At 43.4% G+C, this 10,403-nt stretch overlaps 1 pseudogene; it reads right to left on the reverse strand.

Moving 5' to 3' along the window:
* Positions 1-1,171: 1,171 nt before the first annotated feature.
* On the reverse strand, positions 1,172-1,261 carry LOC126090342 (U6 spliceosomal RNA; annotated as a pseudogene).
* Positions 1,262-10,403: the final 9,142 nt, after the last annotated feature.

Raw genomic sequence — 10,403 nt, forward strand, 5'->3', positions numbered from 1 at the left:
AGGTCAACCGATTCCTCCACAGGAAAACACGTCTGATATTTTGTATACGACACTGGTGATAGCATGTGCGTACATGACAGGAATATGTTGTCGACCCACCTAACTAGTACACTTGGTGAATGGGTGAAAAGATTCTTCTACCTTGCCCGATTTAGGTTTTCTTGTGGATGTAATAATCACTCCAAAAAAAGTGATGAAAACATAAGAGTTTTTCACATAAACTGAAAATAAAAAGTTAAAATTTTCGGGCGAGGGAAGATTTGAACTGAAGACCTCTCGTTCTGCAGCTGTTCACGCTTACCACGGGACCACGGCGCTCCTCACCTCACATTGCCCTTAATGTTGCCTATCTTACGCATGGACGACCCAGTTTGTATATTTTGCTTATTTTTTCATAGTTCCACGCAACTTCTTCCTGTTTTCTCGATCGATCTGTGTTCAGTTTTTCAAGGCCTATCCACTGTGCCAACTTATAACTAAATCTGAGGGGGGTGCGATGGGGATGTTCCCTTGTCAGTGGGAACTATGCCGGGAGACTACAGCAACGAGCCTAAGAAACAAAAAGAAATGAAATGATCGTATGGTATTGTTGGCCGGAAGAACGCACCCGGCGAAGTTCGGTCGCCGACTGCAAGTCTTATTTCAGTCGGCTCCACATTGGGCGACTTGCGTGCCGGTGATGAGGATGAAATGATGATGAGCACAACACAACACCCAGTCCCCGAGCGGAGAAAATCTCCAACCCGGCCGGGAAACGAACCCGGGCGCTCTGCGTCTGAGGCAAGCACGTTACGACTATTTTTTTTATCTCATTTTGTTCTGTATTGTTCGTTGAATTCGTTCGGGGCCGGCCGGTGTGGCCGAGCGGATCTAGGCGCCTCAGTCTGGAACCGCGTGACCGCTACGGTCGCAGGTTCGAATGTGATGTGCTTATGTTAATTAGGTTTAAGTAGTTCTAAGTTCTAGGGGACTGATGACCTTACCTGTTAAGTCCGATAGTGCTCAGAGCCATTTGAACCATTTTTTGCATTCGTTCGGGGCGAACGTCCGATGACACCCGTTCAGGCTCTTCGTTGATCCGTTCACTCAGGTTTTTTTTTTTTTTTTTTTTTTTTTTTTTTTGCAGGAGGCATCTAACCCTCTGACCGAACACGCTGAGCTGCCATGCCGGCACAATTTTACATGTCATCCTTGCACAGGGGCCATGCTAATCTTCTCTACATCGTTCAAATTTTTGTATATTTACCGCCGATGCGAGTATTTCCACTCAGCTAAGCAGGCGGACAACAGCGAGCTTAAATTTGAAATCCCGGAGCAGCAGTAAGTGTGACAGCGCCCGCGCCCTGTGCAGAAAGAGATGGGGGTCCTGAGCACAAGCGGAGACATTCCCCCCTCGGACAGCTTCCCGCTATGCTTCGTCTCGACAGCCTTTCAGAACCTAGTCAGATTTCAGAAGGACGCTCCTGTGACGGTTTGGCTACTAACGAGTATAATTTGTTAGCATCATACAGTGGCAGTGGCCAAAAACATTCGGTATCGCTTTGCGCGATGCTGGTTCGGTCTTCATCCTTCACAGCTGTGCTGAATCCAAGCGTTTCCGATGCTTGCCTTGTCTCCTTTGTTCATAGTCATACACGCAGCACTCGTCCCTGGTGATCAGGCGACTAATAAAGTTGTCGTGACTGACTTGAGTAACCTCTATTCAGCAGGCTTTTTGAATGGATACGAGCATTCGTCGAACCCAGTGAACGGAAACGCGTGTCAGGTTAAAAATGTCGTGAGATACGTTTGAAAAGCGATACATGACTGATTTTCAGTTTTCTCGCCATCACCTCTACTGTGACACGCCGATCCTCGAACGGCAGTACCTCCAGCTCTATCGAGATTCCCAGTTTTTTCAGAGAGACATTCTGCCACTTCACTCTGCGTCGTTCAGACTCTTTTGACCACACTGGAAGTGTCTGCGCCTCCTGTACATTGCCTCAGATGACTGTAAATTTTTACCACTCGTTTCCATCGATTTAGCATGGATTTCGCTCCCCTTCATCTTTAGAATGCAAATTACCACATGATACTGTGTTTCAACAATGGTCTACGCCCTCTTTGTTTTGGCTTCTCTATCGCCGTTCTGTATCGTAGTACTGTGGCGCGGATATTTCATTGTTTACCAGGATATATACCTGCAGCAAGGAAAAATTAGTATGTATCTTTATTTTTATTTTTTATTTTTTTTAGTTACTGAGATTTTCCTCTATACAATGGTTTTTCTCCAACATAACAAAAAGTCGGAAATTTTTACATCTTTTACGTAAGATCTTTATTTATCTCCTCAGGATGTCTCTCCAGGTGTTTCGATGTTGTATACCTTATTCCTCTTTGCGCCTGGTCTTCTCATTGTTAAGCGTACTTTTTGGAGCCACACGATCATAGGGGGATCGATCCTCTTCTCTTCTTTCCCTCTGGTTCCCATTACCGGATCATTTTCGGAATTCTGGCGTCCCCATTATTCTTACATGCCCGTACCATTGTAACTTCTTTCTATCCATCACATCATGTATTCTTTCTCTCAATTCCATTCTCCGTATTGTTTCGTCGTTTCTTACTTTCTCTTTTCTAGGAAGTCTTCCTGATCTTCTCCAGAAGTCCATTTCTACTGCTTGCAGTTTTTTTAGGCGTTTCAAATTTGTAATCCAAGTCTCCACTCCATACATAGCTACGCTCTCTAACATTGATTTATATATGATCTTTTTTGTTCGGATTATTATATTTCTGCTCCATATGATTGAGCTGAGCATCCCAATGACTTTCCTCCCACTGCTAATTTTTTTATTAATTTCTTCCTCTGATTTTCTCCGAAACTCTAAACTGGATACCAAATAACAGAAAGTACTGACGTTCTTAATTTTATTTCCCTCTACGTATAAGTCATCTAGATCATTAGTAAGGTATTCTATTTTCCAGTAATTAATCTTCAATCCCCAGTTTCTATATTTAGTTACTAATTGGTTACACATGTAATTTGCATCCTCCTAATCTTGTGGTATAGCTACTTGATCATCAGCAAATAATAGGTGATGTAAATAATCTCCATTTTTAATTTCTAGCAACATCCCATTGCATTTACGAGACCATGTCTTAAGACTGGTACCTATATAGATTTTAAATAATGTTGGTGACATAGGGCAGCATTGTAACAGAGCCTTGCTTGTTCTAAATTTCTGTAAAAATGTACTGCCAATTTTTCACTTGACGAATGTTATCTTTCTACATTTCATGTGTTATTTTAATTAAACAACACTTTATGTTTGCCAGATGTAACGCTCTGCAAAGTAGTTTTCTCGGGACAGTATCATATACTTCTTGTAAATCTATAAAAATTAATCCTATGTTTTTTTTATTTTTCCCCGTGTTTCTCTAAGATCAGCCGTAATGTGAAAATATGGTGTACGCATGATCTACCAGCTGTAATCTTTACTTTTTCTCTTTTTTTAGGTGATAATTAATGCTTTGTCACTAACCGTCGTACTTACTCCTCCCTCTACGAATCGCCTCCCCTCCCCATGAGTGCAGGCTCCACGAAGACTGCTGTTCGGTGAACCATGACTGAAGGTTATCATCGGCCGTACTCTTTGCAGTGTCAGACAGCACTCTCGCATCTAACCTTTTATATACAGAAGCGACAGTGCTACACATCTCAATAGGAACGACAGAGAAATAAAACGACGTGTGTGTGTGTGTGTGTGTGTGTGTGTGCCGATGAGACATAAAGGGGACCGAATCCTGACGGCGTGGCTGTTAATTGTAGAATTGTCCTCTCGAGCAGAATTAACTGTTGCCATTTCGGTAAATCGGACATAACCTGAATCATCTGCAATGGAGGACACGTATGTTACCGGGATGCCGCTTAGAACTGCACACTGCGCAAATGAGACCACAGTTCAGTGATCAGCTCGGATGCGACTGTTTTACGCGTCCTGACTGTGAAATTGCAGCAACCGGCAGTCCTGGAATATATGGAAGCTACTCGTCTGTAAATGCTGCTCTTCTACGCGGTCATTACATGGTTAAATATAGCACGGTCAATTTGGGCCATTCTTGTCGAACGACTAAGTCTGCAGGGTCTTTTGACATAATTTGTTTCTGAACATGGCTGCATGCCCGCCATTTACAGAATGCTAAATAGTTCCGTTGATGAAAATAAAAAGATTTAATATTCGCCGTTTCTCATGTTACAAGTGATACACAGATTTAACAATAAGGTCAACATGTTTTTCTACTACAGTCCTCATACAGAAGTGTTTTTTTTAAATAGTCGTTTATGGAATAGTAGCAGTTTCCCAGAAGAATTAGGCCACATTGAATTTAAAATTTGTTTCGCTACCTGTGAGACAGATTATGTTACGGTCTAATGATCAAGGATTTTTTTTGGCTGGATACTGAACACTCTTTTAAGCCACTGGCAGGTTTAGCATAGAGTGGCGAAGCTCATTGTTTCTTTTAGTGTTGCAACTTTGGACTTCGTCATTCTCCTGACAGTCTATGGATTACTCAGGGTGATCCATTGATCGTGACCGGGCCAAATATCTCACGAAATAAGCGTCAAACGAAAAAACTACAAAGAACGAAACTTGTCTAGCTTGAAGGGGGAAAACAGATGGCGCTATGGTTGGACCGCTAGATGGCGCTACCATAGGTCAAACGGATATCAACTGCTTTTTTTTTTAAATAGGAACCCCCATTTTTTATTGCATATTCGTGTAGTACGTAAAGAAATATGAATGTTTTAGGTGGAACACTTTTTTCGCTTTGTGATAGATGGCGCTGTAATAGTCACAAACGTATAAGTACGTGGCATCACGTAACATTCCGCCAGTGCGGACGGTATTTGCTTCGTGATACATTACCCGTGTTAAAATGGACCGTTTACTAATTGCGGAAAAGGTCGATATCGTGTTGATGTATGGCTGTTGTGTCCAACGGGCGCGTGCTATGCATGTTGCTCGGTATCTTGGACGACATCATCCAAGTGTCCGAACAGTTCGCCGGATACTTACGTTATTTAAGGAAACAGGAAGTGTTCAGCCACATGTGAAACGTCAACCACACCTGCAACAAATGATGATGCCCAAGTAGGTGTTTTAGCTGCTGTCGCGGCTAATCCGCACATCAGTAGCAGACAAATTGCGCGAGAATGGGGAATCTCAAAAACGTCGGTGTTGAGAACGCTACATCAACATCGATTGCACTCGTACCATGTTTCTATGCACCAGGAATTACATGGCGACGACTTTGAGCGTCGTGTACAGTTCTGCCGCTGGGCACAAGAGAAATTACGAGACGATGACAGATTTTTTGCACGCGTTCTGTTTAGCGACGAAGCGTCATTCACCAACAGCGGTATCGTGAACCGGCATTATATGCACTATTGGGCAACGGAAAATCCACGATGGCTGCGACAAGTGGAACATCAGCGACCTTTGCGGGTTAATGTATGATGCGGCATTGTGGGAGGAAGGATAATTGGACCCCATTTCATCGATGGCAATCTAAATGGTGCAATGTATGCTGATTTCCTACGTAATGTTCTACCGATGTTACTACAAGATGTTTCACTGCATCACAGAATCGCGATGTACTTCCAACATGATCAATGTCCGGCAAATAACTCGCGTGCGGTTGAAGCGGTATTGAATAGCATATTTCATGACAGGTAGATTGGTCGTCGAAGCACTATACCATGGCCCGCACGTTCACCGGATCTGACGTCCCCGGATTTCATTCTGTGGGGAAAGTTGAAGGATATTTTCTATCGTGATCCACCGACAACGCCTGACAACATGTGCCGGCGCATTGTCAATGCATGTGCGAACATTACGAAAGGCAAACTACTCGCTGCTGAGAGGAATGTCGTTACACGTATTGCCAAATGCATTGAGGTTGACGGACATCATTTTGAGCATTTATTGCATTAATGTGGTATTGACAGGTAATGATTCTGTAACAGCATGCCTTCTGAGAAATGATAAGTTCCGAAAGGTACATGTATGACATTGGAACAACCGAAATAAAATGTTCGAACGTACCTACGTTCTGTATTGTAATTTAAAAATCCTACCTGTTACCAACTGTTCGTCTAAAATTGTGAGCCATATGTTTGTGACTATTACAGCGCCATCTATCACAAAACGAAAAAAGTGGTCCAACTAAAACATTCATATTACTTTACGTGCTAAACGAATATATAATAAAAAATGGGGGTTCCTATTTTAAAAAAAAACGCAGTTGATATCCGTTTGACCTATGGCATCGCCATCTAGCGGTCCAACCATAACGCCATCTGTTTTTCCCCCTTCAAGCTAGACAAGTTTCGTTCTTTGTAGTTTTTTCGTTTGACGCTTATTTCGTGAGATATTTGGCCCAGTCACGATCAGTGGACCACTCTCTATAAAACGAGTATCGTTAGTGAGTGTGTACATTACGAGTTTGCAGTTACAGTGGCTAAGGTCTTAAAGGGGCGCTTACAGTTACTGTACAGACATGAAACATTATTTTCTCTGTCATTTTTTCCAATCAATACTGATACTTGGTTCTTACTGGAATTAAGATAAAATGTGGAAGGGAGGACCCACCAATATAACTTTATATTTACACAACCTGTTTATTTAACAGTATATAAACTGCGTTTTACAAATAATCGAAGCATTTAACCACAAAATTTTCTTTAACAAAATGAACAAATTTGCAATATTCTTTCGGCCTTAAACCTTAGCTTGAATAAGCTTTTAATCTTTGCAAAAAAATCTGAAGTGCTCTATTGCAAAACAGCAAACAATATGACAATGATTACAAGACGGCCAGACCCGCAGCCCGCCCGTTATCTGGTGAAACAGCGGTGTTTACAACCGCGCTGGACACTGTCTTATTAAATGCCCTTCTGCAACACATAGAAAGTATATAAGCACCAGTGATGCCAAGAGTGATTCAATTTCTCAAAACAGATGACCTAGCTTTTAATTTGAAAGCTGTATGTCGAAAGGTTCAGGGTTAAGATGCGTACCTGTACTTAAAGGTTAAACAGAGTAGCAAACAATATGATAATGATAAGGGTTACTTCAGAGCAACCAACCTCTTAATTTCAATAGGCAACCAAGGTGGGAATGGATCCCAACCCGGCCCTTCTGACAATTTCATTTTGTCTAAATTCCTGGCGACATCTGGCTGTTAACTTTTTCAAAGTTAAACTGATTGTCAGTTATTAAGACCGCTCTGGAGGAACGTCTTAAAACATTACTTGTGAACACTTATTACAAGAGAACTCACTCGGCGGAATCACAAGATTCTGCTAAAGTATACCAACATTGACCTGGTCTTTCAAACACAGAAACGAACAACTTAGAACAACAGGTTTTTCAGATTATTGCTAATGACTGGGAAATGCAATTACAATAACAGAAATGAAGCGGTTAACAGCTAAATCTAACCACAAGGCCCCTCTTTTGTTTAACGGCATCCTGTACCTTAGTACAATTGATCCGGCTGTATTTACGACCAAGAGATGATTAATTAGAACATTAATGATCGGGTAGAAACACGAAAGGAAAGGCAATATAAAATCGGAACAAATTTTCAGACAACAACTAGTGTCCTAGTACAGTACTACTGCCTATATTTACGACCAAAGAGCCGATCTAGTAAAACTCTGAGGGTCGGGTACAAACCGGGAAATAATAAGGAAAACAGGTAGACAATGAAATCACCACGAGGATTACAGGATGTTACTTCCCTTTATCAGCAAGCAGTTCCATGGATCCACGGTCCGTCGCAGCGGTTACTGAGTGGTGCCGATGACAGTCAGGTAGAAGGGGGCAGCCAGGCCACGAGCGGTCGTCCGACACGAATGTTGCCAACCAACCGACGGGATGTCTGCCTGCTGCTTGTAGTCGACGCTGACCCAGGTGAAGTACTCCGGTATCTTCGCTCTGCACAGGTCCTCCTTGCGCAGCTCGTAGCTTTGGCCACTCGGATCTCGCGACCACCTCTTGTCGCGACGCTACCACCAATCCCCAAACTTCTCTCTCCGGACAGTGAACCCCGTATATACAGGGTTATTACAAATGATTGAAGCGACTTCACAGCTCTACAATAACTTTATTATTTGAGATATTTTCACAATGCTTTGCACACACATACAAAAACTCAAAAAGTTTTTTTTAGGCATTCACAAATGTTCGATATGTGCCCCATAGTGATTCGGCCGACATCAAGCCGATAATTAAGTTCCTCCCACACTCGGCGCAGCATGTCCCCATCAATGAGTTCGAAAGCATCGTTGATGCGAGCTCGCAGTTCTGGCACGTTTCTTGGTAGAGGAGGTTTAAACACTGAATCTTTCACATAACCCCACAGAAAGAAATCGCATGGGTTTAAGTCGGGAGAGCGTGGAGGCCATGACATGAATTGCTGATCATGATCTCCACCACGACCGATCCATCGGTTTTCCAATCTCCTGTTTAAGAAATGCCGAACATCATGATGGAAGTGCGGTGGACGACCATCCTGTTGAAGTCGGCGCTGTCGGTCTCCAGTTGTGGCATGAGCCAGTTTTCCAGCATGTCCAGATACACGTGTCCTGTAACGTTTTTTTCGCAGAAGAAAAAGGGGCCGTAAACTTTAAACCGTGAGATTGCACAAAACACGTTAACTTTTGGTGAATTGCGAATTTGCTGCACGAATGCGTGAGGATTCTCTACCGCCCAGATTCGCACATTGTGTCTGTTCACTTCACCATTAAGAAAAAATGTTGCTTCATCACTGAAAACAAGTTTCGCACTGAACGCATCCTCTTCCATGAGCTGTTGCAACCGCGCCGAAAATTCAAGGCGTTTGACTTTGTCATCGGGTGTCAGGGCTTGTAGCAATTGTAAACGGTAAGGCTTCTCCTTTAGCCTTTTCCGTAAGATTTTCCAAACCGTCGGCTGTGGTACGTTTAGCTCCCTGCTTGCTTTATTCGTCGACTTCCGCGGGCTACGCGTGAAACTTGCCCGCACGCGTTCAACCGTTTCTTCGCTCACTGCAGGCCGACCCGTTGATTTCTCCTCACAGAGGCATCCAGAAGCTTTAAACTGCGCATACTATCGCCGAATAGAGTTAGCAGTTGGTGGATATTTGTTGAACTTCGTCCTGAAGTGTCGTTGCACTGTTATGACTGACTGATGTGAGTGCATTTCAAGCACGACATACGCTCTCTCAGCTCCTGTCGCCATTTTGTCTCACTGCGCTCTCGAGCGCTCTGGCGGCAGAAACCTGAAGTGCGGCTTCAGCCGAACAAAACTTTATGAGTTTTTCTACGTATCTGTAGTGTGTCGTGACCATATGTCAATGAATGGAGCTACAGTGAATTTATGAAATCTCTTCAATCATTTGTAATAGCCCTGTACAGGGTGAGTCACCTAACGTTACCGCTGGATATATTTCGTAAACCACATCAAATACTGACGAACCGATTCCACAGACCGAACGTGAGGAGAGGGGCTAGTGCAATTGTTTAATACAAACCATACAAAAATGCACGGAAGAATGTATTTTAACACAAACCAACGTTTTTTTAAATGGAACCACGTTAGTTTTGTTAGCACACCTGAACATATAAACAAATACGTAATCAGTGCCGTTTTTTGCATTGTAAAATGTTAATTACATCCGGAGATGTTGTAACCTAAAGTTGACGCTTGAAACCTCCGACGTTCAGTTGCGTGTTGTTAACAAACACGGGCCACGGTCTGCGAGCAGCATCTGCAGGGACATGTTTACGATGACGACCGTGTTTACGAGTGTGGCTGTAGTGCACTGTTGTGGTTTGGTCTAGCTGTCGCAGTGTCCGCATGTAGCGCTTGCTGTTATTGTTATTCTGCATTCGTCTCCGCACTCAGACCAACTGTAGTACACCGTGTTACCAGGCGTCTGTGATAGTGTAGTGTTGTAGGAACTGTGACCATGGTGTATTCGATCTCTGAAAAGGCGCAGATGATACTCATCTATGGCGGGTCTCTACGAAATGCAGCTGAAGCCTGCAGGGTGTATGCAGAACGGTAACCGGTCAGAGAGCATCCAACGTGCCGCACATTGCAAAACATCTACCGCCAACTGTATGCAACAGGTATGGTCGTAGCACGCAAACGGGTCCGTAACAGGCCCGTCACAGGAGAAGGGGGTGTAGTTGGTGTGTTAGCTGCTGTTGACATGAACCCACACATGAGTACACGGGGCATTGCGAGAGCCGGTGGACTGAGCCAAAGTAGTGTCATGCGCATACTTTATCGTCACCGCTTTCACTCTTTTCATGTGTCGCTACATCAGCAATTACATGGTGATGACTTTAATCGTGGAGTGCAATTCTGTCAATG

The sequence above is a fragment of the Schistocerca cancellata genome, chromosome 6 (assembly GCF_023864275.1).
Source record: "Schistocerca cancellata isolate TAMUIC-IGC-003103 chromosome 6, iqSchCanc2.1, whole genome shotgun sequence".
NCBI classification, from domain to species: domain Eukaryota; kingdom Metazoa; phylum Arthropoda; class Insecta; order Orthoptera; family Acrididae; genus Schistocerca; species Schistocerca cancellata.